Genomic DNA, 24,717 nt, shown 5'->3' on the forward strand with positions numbered 1-24,717 from the left:
AAATGCTGTTTACCTTGCCCGAGGGGTCCTGATGGTGGTAAAACAATTGTATTTATTCTAATTCCATATGCTCCCTCAGCAAGATCTTCCCATATTGTTTCCCGTTGGTGCTTCGTATTTGTTTCATTAGCCAGTTTTGAGAGTGTATGCATATTAGGTTCATTTTTCATTCGATAACATACTGAAGACTAGAATATTTTAATGTTAGCTGAAACAAAAGGATATATCAAACATTTAAAATGTGTCAGAACTGCAGGAACACCTATGAAGGATTATTGGTATCTCAACGAAATTTTTGCTGGGGTGCAAATTTGTGTTAAATCCCAGCCACGATTCGGAGGGAAAATGCATTGTCTGAAACTCATCTGATTCATATAGTAGACATCCTGAGGAACCTACTGTATTTCACCCTACTTTCACTGAGTTAGAAATTATTTGCCTTCGTAGCAGAACAAGATTTGTGATCCCTAATATGCAAATAAGGGTGGATGTATGGTAGTTAAGCCCCAGCCACAATTCCTTGGGTGAATACATTATCTGAAACGCATCTGATTTATACTGTTGACATTCTGAGGAATCCAATCCGTCCTATTTTTACTGAGATAAAATCCTTCGCTTTTGCAGGAGAAAAAAAAAAAATATTTCCATGGAGTTTTGTCTCATTGGCTCATAATCAAATGACCCCAATTTTGGCTGCCCATGTAATAATTATTTATACACCAGCACCAATTTGTGTGATAACAAGATGAATGGGATTAACAACGCCCTTAGTTATATAGTATTTGTACAATTTTTAAATTCCCCACAGTCTTCATGGCACATATGGGAATTGCATTATTTGTTTAGCAGTGTTTGTTTGAAGTACACCATTCAACAATTATTATTACTGTTTCATTATAATGTAGCTCCATAAAATCGTTGTATATTTGTAGCATGAATTAAAGTGACGGGTTGTGCTGGTATGCTCCTGCCCACGAAACAATGGGTAAAGAATTCAGAATTTTTTATTTTTTAATAGTTAATTATAAAAAGTAACTCATGCAAATAAAACATGAATTCATTATATTCATGAAGTTTTAAAATGTATGTTTATTCCAAAATTTTTGTTGATAACTCATACATTTTCATTGGCTGTAGCAGTATTAAGTTGTTTAATTTAACAAGCAGTAATCTGCGCGGTTTTACATGGTTTGCAAGTTGCATTAAGCTTCAAGTAGATATGCTCAGAATTCTTAATTCCCTAAATACAACATCAGGCCAAAGCGGTGGCCAGAATTCTAATCTCTTAAAACAGCACAAGGACTTTTATTTTGGCAGAAAAAGATCACAAATACAAACCAGCAACAAAAACAAGAAGTCTTATTGTACCATGCACCCAATAACCACTTTGGGACACCCAACATGGGTAGAGTACACATATGAATAAAATAATCCCACTTATAAAATGAGAGTGGGAAAAGGTAACATACTATTTTAAGTCACACATTCTGTTTTCATATGTAAAAACTGTAGTTCACATTTGAAATAGTTGCTGACATGAAAACTAGTCACATTGTCCAATTCACACGTGACTTTTTGTTTTCTAATCCGTTTAAAAAAAGAAATATATATTTTTATTCATATGTGAACATGTTAAATTCAAACACTAAATTGTGATTTCCACAAGTGAAAAGACAAATTTGACATGTGATTTGGTTTCATAAGGGCAGCTTCGCAGAGCTTTGCAGCAGCACAGTGGCTCTCTTCTTTGTTTTCATCGCCTTGTCCCAGAGGTGCACCCGGGCTGATTACGCATCAGTGCACACTGTGGAATAGCGTGGCCCATCCATGTTCAAACGATAGAAATCCACTGTGAGCAATGCCATTGAAATGGGGTTTATTATTGCTGACACTTATCATGTTTCTGTCAAGGCGGCATTGGAAAATGATCAAGGCCATCTTGGAATTCTCTATAACTGTACTTTGCAACAGACACCATCTACAGTATATGCCTGTTTCCTGTAATCTTACCAAAAACACAGCGAAGGTCACATTGACAGATTAAACAGAGCTTCTTTACCCAAACTAAGAGGTTGTTAAGCTCTGATTAATGATAGAGCTTTCAGGACTCATGATGATTTTTATTTAATTTTAACCCCCTAATTTGATGTCAAACTCTAACTGACATTGTCCTGTGTTCAGGCTGTGCAACATAGAAGTGCAAATTTATGAGATTCCTAAGGTAGGAAGTTAAGCAAAATGCAATTTGGAGAAGAACAGAGCAAGAAAGAAAGTTCCTGTCTAAAGATGTGCATATGTGACACACCTAAAGAAACCTTTTTTGCTGTTATCGGATTGCAGAGGAGAGAATATCTATTTTTGCTGGTTCAGTTTTAAGCAGTTCTGTGTTCTGAAATGTCAAGGTAAAGGATCATATTCACCTGAATTAATTTTTATGTTAAATAATTATTACAACTAACCCAAATTAATTTGAAAATCAAAATTGTGCTCATTGTGCTCCATCATTTATGCATGACAAATAAATAAATAAATAAAATTACAAAGCAAAATACAACAATTTTGGGCAGTCTTGATCTTCCTATGAATTAAGCGTCTTTATCAAATAATATGTTAACATTGTTTGCAGTGTGAATACCGGCATTGCTATTCTTTAAAAAAAAAAAAAAAAAGTATTCATACTGAGATAGCTGCAGTGTGGAGTCTTATAGCAGCAATACGCGGTTGTGCATTGTACATTAAGCCATTTATATGAAACTGATAACAGCAAAAGTGTGTTAAATTTCACATGAACCAGTCTGTGATCCTTCACACTGGCATTGAGATAGAGATTTGACTGGGTAATCTCCTTTGCTTTCTCTGCAGCAAAGGTCATGGACTTTGAGGGCAGTCTTAGGTCTGACAGCATGTGTACAATAGCTTTTTTTATTTCTAGTCAAAGTTCTTCTTTAGGAGACTAAATACTGACTTTTAATTAGTGCGGTGTTGTGGAAACAGAACTTGTAACCCAAACTGTTTAATTCTCAAGTCAGGCAGTACTCTTGGGACGTACCTCAACTTAATTGCTTCAGTATCCCACTATGTAAATTATTAAAATGAAATATGCAAATTCATAAAGCTTGGTTTGAACCCTGGGTTTCATATATTCTAAAAAAAATGCATAATGTAAAAATAAAGATAAAGAACATCCCATTAGTCAAGTCAAGTTTCGTGCTTCTATCTGATATCAAGATGGCTGCACTTTTCAGTCAAATCTTACCTATTGCTCCGATCTGTTTTTTGAAATTTCTTGTAAGGTACAGTACAATGAGAAAGCAGAAAGGCTTGCTACGTGAGTAAATAGAGATAACTAGGGTATATTTAGGTATACTTTCATATATTGTATTTATTTATTTATTTATTTTACCTTGCACCTTGAAAGTTGGTTTTACCAAGATTATTTAAAGTATAATTTATAGTTTAGTCATTTGGCAGATGCTTTTACTCAGAGTAACACAAAAAGTGCATCAAACTTGGAAGCAAACCCCAATTTCGTTAGAAACAGGAAAAGATGCAATCAAGTAAGTGCCACCATAAATGTGCTTGCCTCAAGACCAGAAAAACAAAGGGGGAAAAGATTTATTATTTAATAGAAAAATTCATTGAGGTTTTTAAAAAAAAAAGCCTCTGAAAAGGAGGGTTTTTAGACGTTGTGTGGAAACAATCAGTGAATATGCCTGCCTGACTGATTGGAGAAGGCCATTCCTCCATCAGGGGGATGAGGGCTTGGACGAGCCAGGGCTGCAGTGGCTGCAGGGAGCTGAACGAGATGGCACAGCCAGCTGGTAAGAGGAGGCCGAACAGAAAGGTCTAGTTTGAGTGTATAGTGAGCTCATTTTCTGAATATGGGATGGTACCATTCGAAACTTGGTATGCGCAGTATGTGTGATTTGATTTTAATTGAATGCAAGCTGCCTTCAGAAGCTAGTGAATGGCAGTAAGTTTTGGCATGGTCTGGTGGAACTTTTAAATAAAAAATTAAATAACAAATTGACATTGCTGTTTTTAAAAAATATGTAGCTTGAAGGCAGTGTATTCCGAACTTTACCGTTTTAATATGGTAAGCAAAATCATAATTGCAACATGTTCCACATTGTGCTGTGAACAACTTTATTTATGTCTGCAGGAACTATATTATGGACTTCGGGAGGTGCTGTGGATAAATCCAGAATTACAGCATTGCCCACTGCGTTATTTTGATTGGAAACATGTTTTGGTGCACTGGCAGTAAATAGACTGCTATTAGAATGAACTTATGTTGGATAGCACTTTGCCTTGCCTACCTGTGTTTCAATCACCGGGACCTACAGAGCCTGTGAGTATTGGGCGAGGGGCTCATTCGTTCCCCTCTCATGCAGCCGTGGGCGTGTCACTCACAATCCCTTCACCCCCGGAACCGTGCGGGGAACAGTAAACGAAAACATTAAGGCCATTTTCATCCCTCCGCGGATCGCCGAGAGAAAATGGCACATTGTCTGTCCCTCAAATTGTTCATTACCGGTAAAGATCAAATACCTTCGCCGAAATGTTCGGCTCATTCCATTGGGAGAATTGAAACCTGAATACAGATGACCTTTTGTTTGGTTTGAAGCTTTCTATCAGAAACAAATAAGCACTTGTGACCTCCGTGCAAGCCTCGCCGGAAGATGTTGGGCCTGCCTCTTAAAATGGATATTTTTTCACAGCGGTTGAAATGATCAGAGGTGGATTACAGCTCACCTTTATATAGATTTTCAGTTCCTGCTGGAGAATAACTGCAGCGTGGAGAAAAATAAGAAATGATCTAAAAAGGGGATTCTGAAAGCCTGACTTGATTCACTTGAATCAAACTGGAAGTTCACCATAGGAGCAAACAAACAAACAAACAAACAAACAAACAAATAAATAAATAAATAAATACATTTATTACATATGTGTAGCGCCCTTGGAAGATGTTTGCCAATTTGATCTGATATTTGCAATGTATTAATTAATTCATTAATTCTTGGATTTGGGTAATGTTGTTCAGAGAGGCCAGTGTTTTTTTCTGTGCCATTCGTGTGGGGCTAGCTGCAGTTTATCCTATGCAACTGGGTGATTTAGATAATTGGTTCACGTGATAGAAGCTGATAAAACGAGAACTACTTTAGAAAGTTCACGGAGAGTGAAGGTCTGGTTAAACTTTTAGTGAACTGTCTGACGCCTATTGCTGTGCTGATTAGAAGATATGTTGTCCAATCACGCTGCATGATGGGGGGTTCGAAAGAGGTCAAGTAGGAACTAGTTAGGGGTTGCAGATGAAGACTCGAACGGAAGTGAGAAGCAGATGGTGCACGGTGCAGGAGAGATCGTAAAACTGTTTAGTGAAATTGAGTTGAATGCACGTTTTGGAATTGATTATCGGTTTTCGCCATCGTCATTGAATTAAGTCGCGGTACGGGATGGGAAGGTGCGGACGTTTTTGTGTAAATTCCAGTTTTTCTTATTTTCTTCTCGACGAAGTGTTTTCTCTACTGTTTCGGGTTAGCTAACCTGCAGCTAGCCACACGAAGAGGACAGCACGCGGCTGGACGAGTGTGTTTGTGTCGGACCTGCATTCGGATCGCCAGTGACTTGTTTTCCTGTGTGTGTGAGTAAACCTCAACATTTTTCTTGTGTGGATTCATATGAGCTCCAACATGCGCGCCAACGTATAAAGACAAACTGTGCACGAAAAGCCTAAAACCCCGGGTTATTTTCTTTAGTTTGTTATTTTGGTTTCGTGTTCATTTCTTTCATTTAATACTGTGACAGTTAAAGGGGCCATGCAGTGTGTATGGGCTGCCTAAGTTTGAATGGCGTCAAGTTGATGGCACTGGTGTTTAAAAAAAAAATAAATGCCACTATTGTAGTTAAAGATATATTCTGGACTGTGTATAGTGTTATTGCATATTTTTCTCTTGAAATTGATTAAGCCCATTATAATTTGGTGTATTGCGGGTTTTACTCCTTATACATGGAATCAAATGTTACGCACAAGTAGAGCACCATTTTAGGTTAATAAAATAACTGGTTCTTTGAGTGTGAGTGCTCAAAGTGGGGGCTCGTGAGTCAAAATGTTTTTGCATGGGAGTCATTGTTCACAAGCAGTATAGCTACATACTAACATCTTTAAAGCTACCTGAGGCCTCCCAGCCTCCCAGGTGAGATCCCTAGACATAGGCCTGGAGTAAACTGGTGCATCCCATCACAGCTCCTCCCATGCATTTTAGTGTCTTAGTGGAAGTTTCATAGGTTTCACTATTACCTATGTATATTATGTAAATGAGCATTGTGGTGGGAGGGCTACATATGCATCCATGGACAAGTATCAGCTTAATAATGCATGTAATCATTGCAGTTTATGTGTCAGCAGGATGGAAATTATGACTGAATACATATTTAGTAAGTCTAGGGTTCTTTTGGTTGCATATCCAGCTTAAGTTATTTATCAAACTAATTAGGCTATATGCCTGGTTTCCTCCAGGTACTCTGGTTTCCTTCCACAGTCTAAAAACATACATGTAGGCTAATTGAAGACTCTAAATTGCCCATAGATATGGGTGTGTGAGGGCGTATTCCTGCCTCTTGCCTAATGCATGCTGGGATAGGCTCCAGCACTCCCCACGACCCTGCCCAGGATAAACGGGTATAGATAATGGATGGATGGATAATTATATGCCCCATAATTTGTAATCCATAACAGGCTGCAGTGTAGAGAGGATTACAATCTACAGGATGCTCCTGCACCTTCTCACACAATAGTGACTCCCCTGTTCGATTAGGGTTCTGATGTCCCAGCTGCATATATAGAGCCAGCGTTCCACACTATGACTGAGCAGCTCAACTGTTGAACTGTATACCTGCCAACAATAAAAATTTGGAGAAAAATTATGCTGAATTTATTCTGTCATCTACGGTTGAGTATGAAAAGAATCATAGCAGCATGAATCCATAGCTGAAATGAAATCTCCTATTATTTGAAATTGTTAAGTTATTTTGGCATTGTGGCTTAGACCTGCATAACTGAAAATGTAATCTAATGGATGAACACAAACAACAATGTAAAGAAGGGACTGATGGCAAGACATCCTTTAGGTTAATGAACGATGGAAGCTTAGTATAAAACTACCTAAAGTTTATAGCACAAAGGCTTGATGGCATAGTCCGCCTATGTTATATGTAAAGGTAACAATATGCCCCACATTTTGTAATCCAGGCCTGGTTGTGACAGAGCCAACTTTGGACATATGGACCTTCAGTGCAGCAAGGTTTCAATGAAGCCAGGTTATCAAAACACACACAGTGATCATTTGACTCATGTCTGTCAAACAATTACTATTTCCAGTTCCACAGCTGTCTATAAAGTAATTTGTATACATTACACATGCCATACCTTAAATTCAGCACGATCATATGCATGCTTTGATATATTTGTTCAGTGAAATCCTATTAGTACTTGTGGCTTAGAACATCCGCTTTATCCACGTTAATGAAGGCTAATGAATTCTATCACTTTAATCAAGCTCTTTAATTCAAGAACAGCTTTATTTACATTTCCAAATCCGATCAACTTGAGACATAAGCAGAACACTTACCGAGAACAATTTCCTGCCACAATTTAGAATCTGATACACTTGGACCTCTCTGGCCATTCAAGGAACTCATAATTTTTATTATCCCGTTCGATGTCCCCAGGTTTCAACTACTGGAACGCACTTCAGTACGGCAACAAAGGACAACATTTGCATTTTTAATCAGTTCAAGGGTCTGTCTAGGACTCAGACATATTTAGCCTTAAACCTAAAAACCCACACCACCAGAGATCTTTTTAATATGATCTCGCCCTGTGCTGCCTCTTATTGAGAAACGTCAATCATGATGAAAAACAGAATGGCCATTTAATTCCCTTTTCTGATTACCAAGCTGTGAGAGCAGTGGGGGACACTGATGAGAAATGTACCCTGAACAATTTCTGATGCTTTTTTGGTACAGCTAGTCATTACGGTGCATCTATGACCAGAGGTGGAAAACCCAGGTTGAAAAAGTGAAAGGCCTCTCCAGTATTTTTTTCCAATCACCTGGATTTACTAGCTAGCACAATTCTTCTTCTGAATGTGGTCAGCCACAAAGTCAGGTGGCAGAGTTCATGGGTGGAGGAAACAGATGGCAGGACTTTTATTTTCTGACCTGTGAACTTTCCACCTCTGTCTACGACAAACAATTTAATGTATGTTGAAATTTTACTGAAAAAAGTTTCAAATAAATGGTTGTAAAATATCAGTACAAACATAATGATGATCAGGTTATGACCCCAGTTATAAGACGCTATACAATGTCATGACTAGTTAGGGTAAACGTCCCTATTAAGCCCACGTACCATATAAGCCCACTTGCAACTTCTGAGTCAAATCAAAAAAAACTACATCATCATTTTTTGCTGTGTGATGTTTTTTCGAATTAAGCTGCTTGTTGCGTAAATGACACTTTTTATTGTAAGTCAATCACATTTGTCGATATTGAGTTATCGAAGCATATGTGTGGCATGTGCCTGCTGATCCCAGAAGAAGTTGCAAAAAAACTTAGGTGATTTTGGTACCCTCAGAAAATAACATTTTTTGTATATTTCTACTCCTGTTTTTGGAAAGTACTCACTTGTTATCAAAATTTAAGAGATTAGTGTTTTGAATGAGACATATGTTAGAATATTACCTGAATTAGAAATATTGTGTCTTTTGAAATCAAAATATGAGTTTTAGCACACTAGCAAACAGACCACATGCTGCATCAATACAGTAGCTACATAGTTTGGTTCATTGCAATGACATAAAGCATGATAAGCATGTATAGTTTATATTTTTGTATGCAGTTTATATTATTATACTGTTAAATAGACAATAAATGTGTATGTTTATCTTTATTTATTTTTTAATTAACATTTTTACCTGGTGGGCTTAAAGGGGACTCTAGCAAAAAAATCACACTGTCTGAGGTGGATGTAAATGAGTATAGCTAATTACTTCTCTACATGATCAATTTATACTTTTCATATTATGTTAGTGCACCATATATAGATTTATTTCATACAGTTGTTTTTTTAATGTCATGTGAGTAGAATAAAATATTCTGTCTTTAACCATAAATTCACTGATGTACCCTTTAAGCCCACCTGTTCCCATTAAGCCCACTTTACTGTGTTTCAATGGGGATTTTCTCCCTTTTGACCTCTGAACCATTTTCCTCCCTAATTTTGACCTCACCTGATGAATCAGCTCCATAATTCAGATAATTAATACCCATATTTAAATATCAGTGATATTGCATACGTCAATTCATTCTGGATAGGCCTGTGTTCTATCTTAACATTAGCAATATTTTTTTAATCTTTACTTTTCAGATGAGTTTTAGTTTAAGATGACTAAAACATGAAAGAACTACAGTTCATTCCCACGCATGATAGAAGCGCAAGTTCATCCTCTGCAAAGCAGGGCTGTAGGGACCTGGACCATTCTATTTGCGCAATCCTGAGGTCATTGAAAATCTACAAAAATAAGATGAAAGCCATGAACGACTTGCTAGCGTAAGACAAAGACAACCACAACGTGGGCTAAAGATTGAAGCAAACAAATAAAATAAAGCTTAGACCACCCTATAACCTGTTATGTTACACTACTAAGATGGAGCATGGAGCAAATGATAACCTTACTAAAACGATACAATCACCTCAAAGAGCATAGGCCTACGTTTAGTCTAGGAGAAAGTAGAAATTGCAGAAATGTTGACATCTTTCTTGTTTATTTTGTTTAAGTTATAGGCTAATGATACATGAGCTTCAATATGTTATGACTGATGTCTCCTCATAATGAACTGTATGTTTTAATGTTACTCCACAATGAACTGAATGGTTTTAAAATGTGTTTTTACAATGTTTTCAAACTACTATCCTAAATCTGTTTAACATTTAAAAATGTATTGTTTAATTGTAAATCCTGAAATTGACTCATTTACTATCCTTAGAACATTAGTATTGAACTTGAAATTGTTTTTCATTCAGTCAGTCGGTCTTCAGAAATCTTCATAAAAACACCTGCACTTTCAACCAGCTGACTGAACCAGAAATTTTGGCCAATTTCAAATGCCAACAGCACACTATAGGATAGAGATACAGACAAAATGACAACACATATTGAAAGATGAAGTATTGAAGAGTAATTTCCACTATAGTTTTGATTTTGTTCGTAAATATTTTTTTGGCTACATTCCAAAGAAGACATGTTGTAAGTTTAACTTTTTCTGTGTTGACAACACAGCAAAAAGGCTGGTCATGCCTATTTCAAATGCCATTTACAGGCCATAGGATAGGAGTGGAGACAAAATGAAAATAGCTATTGAGAGCTAAGAGATTACAGATTTGAATAGAACAAGTTTGTATTGTTAGGATTTTTTAAATATATATTTATTTATCAACAAATCATGAAGTGGGCTTATTTGGAACACCCATGGGCTTAAAGGGTACATTAGGTACCCATTAAGCCCATGCCAGACTTTTGACATATTTTGACAAATTAAACAATAAAAACATTAGAAATTGGTATAAATGAATTATTGACACTTCAAATGAGAGATTAGACTTTCATTATAACTAAAATGTTCTCACTTAAATTGGGGCAGTATACATGAAAAATGTCTGAAAAGCGGATTTGGTGGGCTTAATAGGGACGTTTACCCTATGCCATGCTTATGGCAGTTTATGTAGACTTTATGGCATGCAGTTTAAGCAAAGCACTACCAAATAAGTTTATTTCTCTCTGTGACTAGAAAGCCTCCAAGAAAACTTTGGACAAAAACTATTTTCCTTGTGTGCCTGCTGGGACAATTTTAAGACATTCTTTCAAAATTACATTCTGTGAAATGTCTTTGTTCAGAATCTTTGTTCTTTGTTCTCCTCCCTTGTTCCTCTGTGTTCCTTTTTAGCTCCTTCCTTTGAATACATCTATATATAGAGGGAAACAGAGGGTTGATTATTACACACAAAGCCAACCACCCACCCACCCACGCACACACACACACACACATAGCCTATATTTAGTTGTTTACTGATCATCTGTGGTAACTATGATAAGTGCTAACCAATGTGAAACAAATGAAAGGTATCTTTGATAAACTTCTTAGTTGTTTATTTTATTAATCATGTTTTGGTCAAATGTGTGATTCTGAGTTGTACTGTTACCAGTTCTTGTATCAGTTAACTATGAACATGAATCTGTTGTGGCACTTGTGGCACTAAACTGTTGGCTTGGCCTATTTAGTGGGGAAGGTTTAGTTTAGCCAGGGCTGCTTGGGTTACTGCTACATGGGTTGCCCTCCGAACTATGTAGTTACCCAGTGTGGTAAGTTACCAGGGTCAAATGGTTACCTGTAAGCTACCTGGGTTACCATGTAGGTTGTATGATAGGCGATTGGTTTGCCTCCGATTGCTTCCTAGATCTTTTGTTGATTATGGGAATTGTAGGATGAAAAGTAAGTCACTGGCTGACCGGAAAGTGTGTCAGAGGAATGCACATGCATTCAGCCCCCATGCTCCTTTGTTGGCGATGGTGTGGGGGGGGGGGGGGTACATACAACATTATCAAGGAAAATATAGTATTTGTTTGCATGGTTGTTTTACAATAATTTAGCGATGTCAAACTGTTTAAATGATGGAATAATGCAGTGCTCCTCATTAGCACTGGAAGTGGTAGCGGCAGCAGTGCAGTATGGGATAGGCACTTATCCAGGAAGACATTGCGGGGGAAAGAAATTCATTGGGAGTATCTGGAATCGATATGTGTTACAAGTGACAGAGGTTTTCAATGAGATGCTGAGCCACATGGGACATCAGCCGCAGTTTAGGCCGACGTGCGAGAGACAGGTTGAAAGTAGAGTATAAACGGCGGAGAGAGCAAAAAAAAAAAAAAAAAAACATGCCTCAGCCATCCATCATGTCACTGAAACCCCACCCCCCAGAGATGTTTAAGTGTCATCTTCGGTTTTAGGGGAAAACAAATAAATTAATAGGGATAGTTACCGGGACACAAAGTAACCCAGTTCCATTTATGTCACCCGCTGCATCCATCATGAAATTAACCCCTGGGGCAATTTATACAACAGGCTTCCCATATAAAATGTCTCCTGTGAAGACAGCAGGTATGTTTTTTAAATGGAGCACTCACTGGAGAGGCTGCGTTTAGCGGGGGCAGTGTGACTACATATGGAACAGTATGGTTGCATTCCCCCTCGGTTTCTCGAATGGCTGACAGAGCGTGACGTGAAAGAAAAAAAGGATTTAAAAAAATCTGTTTCCATGTAACAATGTCACAGTTATTATTTCGATATTAATTATGACTGAAATAATCATGATTCTCCTTGTCTGTGCTATCATGTATAGCATGTTAAGAAAATAGAGGGATTGGGGATGATTATTTTTGGGAATTTAGATGTGAACAGCTTTAGCTATTTGGGAGGGAAGGCTATTAATAAATACATGTTAAATACTCATATAAAAGATTCTGGGCCAAATTTGTTATGGTGGTGGTGTATTTGCAATAATGTATTATCAGTGATAACTCACTACCATTTAGCCAAAAAACTCTGAAGCTATTCTTTGCTATGCTCTCAAGTCAGTCACCGTGATATTGTGTGCCTTTTTAGGTATCTCTCCCCACATTCATTCTATCCTGTGATTAGTCCAAAATAAAAACATGAAATGCATTAAGTATGATTTCAGGTGGGAATCTGAATCACTTCCAGCTGAATAACGACCGTTCACTTTCATTTCATTTTCATGTTGTTCATTTAGGTAAATTGTGAGCATTACTTCCACTTATACTGAATCCTGACAATTATTCAGGAACTGGCCACATTGCAATGAGATGTTAACAGCCTTTAGCAATATATAAATTGTGGCTTTTTGGTTATCTTCATTTACATAATAACTTTTATCAATTTTCAGAAAACACACTCATTCCCCTTAGAGTGATTTTTAATAAAATACTTGATTATGTAACATAATAAAATGAATCAAAGGCATATTCGAAGGACCACTATAATGCTTAAATTATATGTCAGTTTAAAGGTGACCTCTGGCTTTGAGATACTGTAAACACAGTGGAGGGTCAATATTGCCATAGGGTACCTTTCTTGTCCTCAGTGAAAACCATTCTGATTTCACTGTAGAGCGGGACCATACCAAAATGTTATTTATGCATGAGTAATGTTCATAAAACCTAAAGACATAGGCTTCATGATGAATTGATTACAGTTTCCTTTCTTTGGATGCAGGCATTTTTACCATGTCCCCTGTTCTGTTCACTCAGCTTCAGTGACAGAAAAAAAGACCTTTTGGTTACAAGCCCAGTTCCTCACCCACTGTGCTACACTGCTGCTACATGTCAGGCTGAAATATCATGGGAGTTAATCATATAATTGTAAATATGTTTGTCAAAGAGGACAAAACCCACTTATGCTATTCGCCATTATGCTAGCTTTGTCACAATCACAATCAATAGAGTTGCTCATTTCTCCACCATGTCATGACATATGACATATGAATCGTGAGCACGCGTTTAAGATAAAATGTCATATTTACAATAGTATTATATTTTAAAAATTGAATCATGCCTGATGGAAAGATACTGATCCCAGGAGTCACAAGTACTCAATAAATGTTCTGTACAAATGGAAATATCCACATGGAAGCAAGGTGAAGAAGGTGGGCTGAAGGCCAGAAATTCTGTAAGAGAAGTCAGAGGTGACATGAATGCCAATGATTTTAGGGGTCATGTGGAAAAGTCTGTTCAGCTTTCCATGATCAATATGAAATAACAAAACCAAGTGTTTACCCATGGGAGAGAAGCCAGTAGAGCGCAAGAAGCTACCATGCATGAGGCGTTCTGAGGCGAGCTGCCTCATTGGAGGATAACTCACTTCTGCGTATGATTCCAGACAACAAGTATCGTATTCGTCACGTTCTTTGCTTATTTTTTTTCCTGATCTATTACCCCATTGATTTACCCATTAATTAGATGTGTACTAATTACAGCTGTTGATTTGCCTAAACTTATTAGCCGGCTACTAACACAGATCATTAGTTCTGTTATTAAACAATACCGGGCTAACAACTGAGAGAGGCAAACAAGTCAGAGTTTTACAGAACTGGTGACATCCTTGCCTGGATCATCCAGACCCCGAATCGCCATGTATGTATTTTTATTTTCACACCAGAAAAAAATAAAAATAAATAAAATGATAACGCAGACATGCAAAAATGGGGTCTGGATCCAGACTGACAATGTGCAGAGTTGTCACCAATATTGTACAGTCAACGCTAACTCAACGTAATGTCATTCACAGTTTTTCTCTGTTTGGATCAGAGAATAATACTGATAAGAACTCTTCTGTGCTACACACATGTATTAACATGTCCAGTTTCATGAGGGCAGGTATAGCTTGTCTAGGTCTCCAGTACAAAACCTGCCAGCTTCTAAGGATCCATATTGTTTATTGAATATATATTCACAACATAACATTGTTTTGCGCTCGGAAGACGTTTCTTGTCATATGGTCCCTTCTCTCTCTCGCTCTCTCTCTCCCTCTCTCTTCCCTTTTCCACAAATTTTCAGTTTTGTTTTTGCTTTTTCTCTTTGTTTCTCTTCTCATTAACCTGGTGCAGCCTGCATTTGATCATCCTTCAAAGATGGCGACCAGTCCCGGTTGCTAGACCAACCGACTGAAGCTCTATAAAAAAACTGCAGAATTTTTTAGTTTTTGTTAAAATATTGCATTTAACTCTTTCAAGAAGCTGATGACTTTTTTTAAACCATTGCTACAATGCATCTCTGTTCACAATTTCTCCAACTTTTCAAAACGTTCAAGACATAGGCTTGTGTGCCTATGTTGTGCTCAGGTATTGAAATATGTTCATTGTGTTTTCATGCCACTTCAATATTAAACCGTTTATAAAACTCCCTTTATAACATAAATGTCATGTCACTGTCTGACTCATTGATAATCTGTCCTGTCATAGCTGTATCCCCTGTCATGCCCCTGTCCACCCAGTCATCTTGGCATGTTTAAATCAGAATTTAATCATACTGCCAACTATCAATAACATTTGTGTGTCATGTTGTCAAGTTAGAGGGGACCATCAATATAAATATATATACTTAAGCTAACATGAATATCATTATATACATTTGTATTCATGAAAAAGGTGCAAGTTGAGCGTGTACATATTTTACACAAATATTAGAAAAAGGACAGAATATCTTCACGAAACTGAAAATATTTATAATAATTCAATTAGAATACTTTAAATCATGTTTTTATATTATTTATATGACACTGACAGGATGAACGTGTCACACTCATGGTTAATTTTCCCACAACTATTTGATGCTAAGTGCCTGAGCATGACCAAGATGTTTTTTCTGCAAGTCTAAAGTCTACAGTCTGTGATAAAACTTGAAAAGAATTAAATTCTTGACTAAAATCCAGAGATTTTGTGAACTGCCAAAGGCACCGTATGGTGATAATGTCCTGATATTGTTTTTGTAGTAACACATTGCATGCATTAAACAGATGAATGCATTAAACAGTATTTCTCTCCTTGTGTGTGTCTGTGTGTGTGTGTGTTTCAAAACAGTGACTCGCACCATGGGTGATGTCTGACAGCCTTAATTCCATTTCTTTGTCAGTAAGTCGCTAATTTGCTACAGTAAACCCGAAGCCATTGCTTTCTATTGAGTCCAATTAATTTTCATGACTCTGCAGCAGAATTTTTCCCATTGGGCTCTTGTAACAATTTATCCCAAAATCATGCCAAACATTTCACTTTACAAAATCCCTCATTTAAAAGGACTAAATTAATTTGTTCCATCGCACTGCTACATATTTGAATATCCGAGCTGGGATCCTCATGGGCAGCACCAACAGCTCTTTGCTCACACTTCAAGCTTCAAGCGTGATTACTTGCATGATTTCCAAATGATGGTTGCCTGTTCAATTTAATGATGTGCTTCCATATCTGTGGCATAGATTACCATCAATTGATTTAATAATAATAATAATAATAATAATAATAATAATAATAATAATAATAATAAATAATTTAAAAAATAAAATAATAGACCACCAATTATCTAACCCTCTTATTTCTGGTCAGGGTCATGGAAAGTTCTGGAACTTATCCCAGCATGCACTGGGGGCAGGAATACACACTGGTCACCAATCCATCTCACCCGAACCAGCATGGCATAGACCGTGGGAGGAAACCAGAGCACCTAAAGGAAACACAACGCAGATGCAGGGAGAACATGCAAACTCCACGCAAACAGGCTCTGACTGGGATTCAAACCCAGGACCTACTTGCTGTGAGGCGACAGTGCTACCCACCGCACCACCTTCATTATTATTATGGATAAAGGAAATGTACAAGTGCAAGTGCATATGCATATACTGAATGTGTGCAACACTTCAATGTTGTGTGTCTCAATAAGCCCATATAGCTGGATATCTGCAAATGCACCATGAAGGTTGGATAATCTTGTGCGTTCCTGGAATTTAATTGCCATCTCTTCATAATCTGATTACACGGTGTGTGCCGATGCAACAGAGATACGGCAGGGGTAATTTAATTAAAGCCAATATGCCACCTATCCACTGAAAGATCTGCACAGGTGAATGAAATAATGTCACCCATATCCTCTGTATATAATGTTTTTGCACCTCAGAAACATGTCAGTTCACTGAGGCAACCATTTATCATAAAATATCTTGATTTACAATCTTTCATCTGAAACCTTGCAAAAAAAAAAAAGGAGCCTCTTCTGAGTCCATAGCTAGCTATTAACTTAAGGGGGTGAGTTGGGGGGTGGAAGGTAGGTGGTGAAAAATTGTGCCATTTTGAGATCAAGCAGTAACTAAAGATCAAACAGCAACTTAAATTGTGTTACTAAGGCAACAATCCCTTCGTAATGCAACACGGTTATGTGGGGGACAAAATGCAGTCCTACGTTCTTGTGGATTTATAATTTTCTTTCTTGTATTATTTCAGAAGGATCAACCTTGCTTTGAACACCATTTTTCGTTTGACAGGGACATGCTACAGTTCAAGGGCTATACACATATTTCACAGTATTAGCATAGAATCAGTATAGAAATATGGAAAACCTAACCTCCGTAATCATAGTTAGATTACTGTTATTTTTTTAATGTTTAAATTTACATTTTACATACATGCTTGTGAATTAAATAAAAAAAATTTTTTTTTAGTAAAATGCACAGCTGTGAGGAATACAATTGGAATTAAGGGGGATTGGGATAATAGTTTTTTTGTCTTATGTGACATATTTCATTGCATTTGGAATAACAGTTTCACTGGGGTTCTGAGAGAATGATGCTGGAAGCAGCATTCGTTGCATTATAACACAGTACAGGGACATTCTCTTTATAATACAAGGGCAGGTGGTAGTTATCTGGGGAAAAAAAAAGAAAAAAGAGGGGATTGTTGCTAGATTTTCTTGCCCTGGGGATTGCTGCAGTAACCCGTGGGAATTAAAATCACTGCTTTGAAAAAGTCTTTGTTCGCTAAAAAACTTTCCTGATTCAGAGGACACATGATGACGTTTTCATGAAGAATCAGCCTGTGAACCTGTTGCCTTGGCTGCCATGACAACAGCTCTTATTTAAGTTTCAATGAATCATCTGTAGCCGATATGCTTAAACCAAACATTTTTATGCCGTGTAATATACATAGAGGGAGAAATACAAAAATGTTTCCATTAAATTTGCCTCAGTGAAGCCACCTTGAACTCTCAGGAACATAATATTATATAAATGATCAATGCTGTGCTATTTGCCGGTTAGGAAGAAACATGATTGTGATTGAATAAATGTATATCTTCAAAAAGTGCCACTGAAATTGACAATGAGGCATATGCTGTGATATCTACTATTACCCATGCCCTTGACTGAGGCCTATGCTAAAAATGGAGGTGCTGATTATGCAAAATGACAAATATTAGAGCTGCAGAACAAAATAAATTCATGCCCTCAGTTATGCATGTTCATCCATCCATCCATCATCCATACCTGCTTATCCTGAGCAGGGTCTCGGGGGGTGCTGGAGCCTATCCCAGCGTGCATTGGGCGAGAGGCAGGAATACAGCCTGGACAGGCCGCCAATCTAATCACACACACACACACCATTCACTCACCATTCATTCACACACTCATACCTAAGGGCCATTCAGAGTCTCCAGTCAGCCTACCTGCATGTCTTTGGACTGTGGGAGGGAACTGGAGAACCCGGAGGAAACCCACACGGATGCGGGGAGAACATGCAGACTCCACACACAAAGGGCCAAACCGGATTCAAACCCAGCACCTTCTTGCGGAAAAAAAAAAACATAGGAATAAAAACACGATAAATAATATTTTTGTTCACTTATCATCAAATAAAAGGCTTTCCTTTTTATTTATTTTATGTCATTTTAGCAGATCTACAATTTAATTTAGTCATCTAATGTTTTTATCTCTGCTTGGATATGGCACTATGACACATTTGACAGTTTTAAAGACAGTTGTAATTCTGTTGTTTCTGTGCTCGCAAAATTAAATAAACGTTACAATTTGACTCTGAAAAAAAAAAACTTTTAAAAAGTGGTGGCAGCTTATTTGAGTGCAAAAGTGGTATTAACACCCTCAGTTAGAGGACAGCATGACACTCTTTTTAATGCCAGCATACAAATGTTATGAAATGTGTGGAGGCATGTTATCAGACACTTATGGGTTTAGCCAAATGTTGAAAGGCGTCCCACTGTTGCGGCTTCTGTGATCTCCGCTGGAAAGCTGTCTGTTAAGCAATTATCCCCCGAACCAACACGGGGGCTGGCGGCACGCGCGCGCGCCACACTTTAAAATGCTGCACAATCAAGGTGGATCACAAACAGGTGCTGCACTACAATGAAATCGTAATGAGCGGCCATTTTGCAAAATAAAGCACTGGGTCAGTTAATAACAGGCCTATTGCTGCTGAAAGAGCAACTGGGGGGTTGCATATCATCACAACACAAAGGCCCATTTCTGACTTGGCTGGTTGCTGCAGTATTAGAAACACAATAAATCGGTCAAAATTACACCGGGGGTGTTATTTTGTTGCCCTTTTCAATGTTAAACAGGTACAAAGTTTGCCATTTGGGGGAGATGAGTGCTTAAAACACACAGAGCAGGGCAATTAAAATAAATAAATAAATAAATAAATGACTGATGCCTACCACATAGCAGCCTGTATCCCTGTCATAGCAAAACAGTTAAGCAGTGGGGAAGAGTCATGTTGTGCTGCATTGTGATGAGAAAAAAGTACAGAGAGAGTAGTCTGCAACAAAACTCAAACATCATTCTATCCAAATGAACTGTGGATATACAAGAAGTGAGGACTCAATTGTGTGGAAGAGTAAAGTGACTAGTCACATTCTGTGCTCTCTCTTGGACTGCTGTACAGGATTATGCCTCTTGACAAAGATGATTTTCGTTGCATGGATATTTGTCAGTTTGTTATTATGATTCATTTACAGTGTGACAGGCTCATGTATAACAAAGGTGTCCAGTGGCATAGTTACACAGGGAAATGTGACATCAGGTTAAGTAGTGTTTAGAATAAAGGAAACAAATCTTAAACCTTTAGGTCACTCCTAATCAACATCTTGGAAATACTGAAGTGTAATTCACAGAAATCCCAAATATAACTATGAGAAATATAAACATCTGTGTAGCTTGTCGGCTAATTGCACCATATACACACTGGCACTATGAACACTGTCTGCTTAGTTATCTAGTAGGTGCATTGCTTACCGATTATTCGATCAACTGTTTTAATATCTTGTCTTGATGCTGTTGCTGGTTGCAATGATGGGAGTTATGCAAATGTATGAGGTGTATAACTTTCTAGCAAACATTAGCTGTCTGTATCACACAATATGGTTGTTAATATGAACGTTTTGTTAAGGTTTGTCTGATATACATAAGGAGTCCTCGTTTTGTTTCCTGGTATTTAACTACGTATTAAATGACTTTTACCAACTGTTCTTGAGTTAAGAATAAAACAACAGAACACAGTGTTCGAATTGAGGCTGCGAGGAAGACATAAAAAATGCATTGCAATGCTTGATTAAACTTGGGAATCTAAAATAATATTGTGCTTTGGGGATATGCTCACCGGCATTAGATCTGGTGCCAAAATTGTGAGGACCCTCACCTGTGTGGAATATGGAGCATGATTTACTACATGATAAAATTCGTTTTCGGATAAAATTTGAGAACGTCAGTCTATGTGGTGTCACAAAGAACAAGCCACCGCCTATAAATGTCCAGACACTTATTTTAAACGCACACCCTAATTGACGATGCCTTATAAAGATAACTGAATTCAAAAAGGTGGGGGGGAGGGGGGGGGGGGCTGTTTTGCATTTATGTGGCATCTCATTTTGTGTCTGTGTTAAAGGCTCTGGTTTATAGCCTTGCTCTTCTGCATAAAGGAGACACAGATATTGATTAAATCCTGTCGCCCTGCTACTGCAAACAAATAATGACGGCACATGGTAGGACAGTAAACCAGTTCTAGAGCCAGATAATGACTGCTCCCTTGTCATTTCTGAAATTGCTCTTGTCCTAAATAGAGCAATTCTCCCACTTGCAAAAGATTACCATTACCGCATTGTTGCATGCAGATGTTAATACTCCTAAATTGTCCAAGCACACTCATGTCTATTATTTACTTATTATTAGATTATTGCTCAAATTAGAAGTTGCTGAACTCCTTAAGTGCATCATATTTAACCCAAACAACAGGCAACCTGAACACTCACCTATAATTACATAAAGTTAAGTTACCTGCAGTATTTTAAAGTAGGAGGTAACCTTTCCACTCCACATATTTCCTTATAGTGATTTGAATACTTTCTGCTACCATGGAGATCGGTGCTCGTGGCTGCTCTGCCCAAACCCCATAGCCATGGCTGGGCTGTAATCCTTAGATGTCTGTTACAGCAGTGACTATGGATCAGACAGCAATGACAGCCCACTCCATCATCTTTTCAAAGCAGTTATTTTTATATTTGCTTCTCAATTTAAACAGTTCATTTGAATCCCTACAGCTGCATTCTATCTATTAAGAATAGTGATTTTTGTGAGGAATATAAAATGTATGTTTTTATTTGATTGCAATTGCACTAACAATACTGTGTTATTTCATATATTATGAATGTCCAAGACATGAATTCTGTGGACTTTGATTCATTGCAGAGGATAGCAAGTGGTTTTAACTTGTGGTGACTAATCCATTTTACAATCATAGGTTCTGAAATTAAAGAAACAGGCCAGTCCAAATGGCATTACTCTCTGCATAAACAAAGTCGGTGGGCCACCACAATCACTCTCTGCAGCTCATTTCTTTCTTACAGTCTTTGCCCAGAACGACTGACCTTTTCTCCGCGGAGAGAAATCAAGTGGCTTATTAAAAGATGCCGAAAGAGGTTCCTTTAATCGAGAGAAGGAAAGAAAAACCTTCACATTTCCATTGTCCTTGTAGCATAGTCCCTAAGGTTTGGTGGCAATCCAGTCATCCACTTGTTGGCATTTCCATTCCTATTAAATACTCTAATCAGAAAGGACTTGAAAGGACTCTTAAATGGCAATCTCCTGAATAAAGGCATTTTCCGTTGTCAATTTCTGCTATAAAGTAATCTAGATAAAAAAGCAAAATCTCCTCGTCCATCTGGACCATGGCTTCTTAAGTTCTTTCATATGACAATCAACAGCATACATCAGACTGTTAAGTTGACATTGTTCATCAGAGATCATTTGCAGCTGCAATTAGTGGATGGCTAAACCTCTATCAGAATTATGACGCATTGTTTTAGTTTTCAAAGTTTGTTACATTGAAGGTGGGAACCTGAGTGAATTATTTAATTATATTGCCGATCATAAGCAAGCTCTTCATTCTAAAAAGTGGAAAATGCCATACCACATTACTTGGAATAGCCTTTGGACACTATTCTTTTACGAAAACAGAAAACAGCATAGTATATCCTCATTGATTTTATTTAAATTTTTTTTACTTCTACTTTTCTTACTTTTTAAATGTGGTCTTGGGTAGCTTAAACTCCACAGCATTGAGACATGCACATATCTGAATCAAAGGCTGAGGATAATAGTGCAGCCACAAAATATCAGCACCCAAAAGGACCAAAAACAGGCACTGTTTAATTAGGGTTTGAAAAAGCATAAAATGGCCACTGTTGTGCACTTCTGTGAATGCTAATGTTTGTGCTGATGTCTCAACTGAAATAATGAGCTGAAAAATGTGTGCTTGCAGCACATTAAGCTTGGGAACAGGAGGCAAAGATGCCGAAGAACCTTAATGAGACAGGATGGGAATTAATTGTGTCACATAAACACACCAGCTTGTCATGGCCAGTTTTGCCATGTCAGACATAAAATAAGGAACTGTTGCTCGCAGACCAGCACCATATTTCCCCCCATGCAATGTCATGTTGGACATTAGTAATTAGAACATACATTTTGATAAGACTGCTTTACAGTACAGCTTGAACATCATACCTCAATACTGGAGTTATAATTCATGAATAAGAATTAAATACTCCAGATACATGCATATTTAAATATGTACTAATGCCTGGGGGAGGCGATGTTGCTTGATGCAAAGCAGAGTTCTGTTGACACCCCCTGAAATGTTTGCATTTTAGAGAATCTGCAGATTGAAGTGACCGTTCTATGACAGCCCACCATAATTAGCATCGCAATCCTGCTTGTCGAAAGGTAAAAACGATCATATTTAATTAGCTGTGAACCCAGTACATTTTACAGGTCCTTTCTGAATAAGAAGGTTGCTGAATAGGGGTGTACTGGGGCATTAGGTGGCAGCAATGCACCAACAAGTACAAGATGTTAAAGCATTCAAATGTGAGTGAAACAGATGTTGGGCAGTCAACAAGGAAGTTACTTGCATCATAGACTGTGGTAACATGGGCCACGTGGTTCCTACGCATTACCTGCAGATGAACCGCTTCACTCCAGATACCGGTTGCTTTTTGGACGTCAGAGTCAAGCCTGTGAAATGAATATGGAACAAACTCTCTTCTTTAGCTATTCTCATTGGATCGTCTCAGATGAGCCAATGGGACCTTTAATTCCTTAGATGCAGTTCAGCGAACCATGGCTAGCAATGACATGAATTCGTTTAAATTGGGTTTACTATGAAGATTTGACAAAAAAAATTAAAAGTCCAGCTGTGGGGCAAGGTGCAGGAGCAGGCTGGAGCTCTTCAATACACAGTGGCTGAGTTCCAGAAGGCCTCCCTTGGTACAAAAGGCAGAGGGCCTTTTGTCTATACTGACTGCCGATTTAGGAACCAGGCAGCAGCTGCCTTGATCGGCACTGAGGCTCGGTTGCCATGCTGCTGGTGAGTGAGAGTGACGCTGTTTATGGTTCTTCAGTCATCCCTGGTAGCAGAAACGCCTGAGGTGCAGGGTGGACAGCACCCCCAGAGAGCAGGGGCAGCGCATACACGCTTGGCTCACCCTTCTTGCAATTATAGAGGCCATTCCATTGGGTTTTCATGCAAGCATGCACAGTTTGTGCAAAAAAACCCCCCAAAAAACAGGAAGCAGCTTTAAAGCAATCTATTCATTCAAGTACAAGTACCTCCCATCCATGCAAAGCCTGACAATTAAAGACTATATAATGACAAGCAACTGAGTGGAACCATAACTCATGACATAAAATTATACATTAAGGTTGCCCAAGACGTCACAGAGGGAAGAATTAGCATATCATACGCATCTTCGCTAAAAGAAAGCCCACATTTTTAATCTCAGCTCAGCTCTAATATTTCCATAAACGAGAGAGTAACGACTTGGTGACGAGCATGTCACGGGTCACCAAATTTGGTTCCATGCCCCGTCGGAGCAACAAAGCAAAGCAGCTTAGTCATCATGTTCCTCCCACAGGAGCTAATAAGGCTACAGAGATGACAGTTTAGGAACACTGCACCCCTGGATACTAGCCAAACCAGAGCCATATGATTACAGCTCTGTTTTTTTCTCTTTAATCATGATGTAGTGAAGCTAGTGTGTGTCCCTGTCAGTCCTGGTGACACCAAACCAACAGATGTCATGATACTGATAAATGATAAAAAGGAAAAATAATTATATTTTCACTTAGCAGAAAGGAGAACCTTTTATGAGACTGGGCATCTTACACATCAATATCAATGTCTCTCAGATGCCCACATCAAAAGGTTGCAGTAGCGAATGTTGCGATTACTGGCAACATCTTATGTACACACACCGTGTGAACACCCACACACATACACACACGCACACACACCCATTATTTCCTTAATTGATGTAGAGGCTGGCCTCACATGTCCGTAAAGCAGGCAATGTAGGTGTAACCGCCCAGTTTTTCCATTAATCAGCCAGTCTTCAAATGTGAATTTACTTTTCATCAGTTTAACAGATGCTGTAACCCAGAGCAACTCACAATGAGAGAACGCACGTGTACTATTTTTAATTACTATGATTTTCCATGTGATTATACTTTTGTAGCATGACCTTGCCTGTGTCC

The sequence above is a fragment of the Anguilla anguilla genome, chromosome 3 (assembly GCF_013347855.1).
Source record: "Anguilla anguilla isolate fAngAng1 chromosome 3, fAngAng1.pri, whole genome shotgun sequence".
NCBI lineage: Eukaryota > Metazoa > Chordata > Actinopteri > Anguilliformes > Anguillidae > Anguilla > Anguilla anguilla.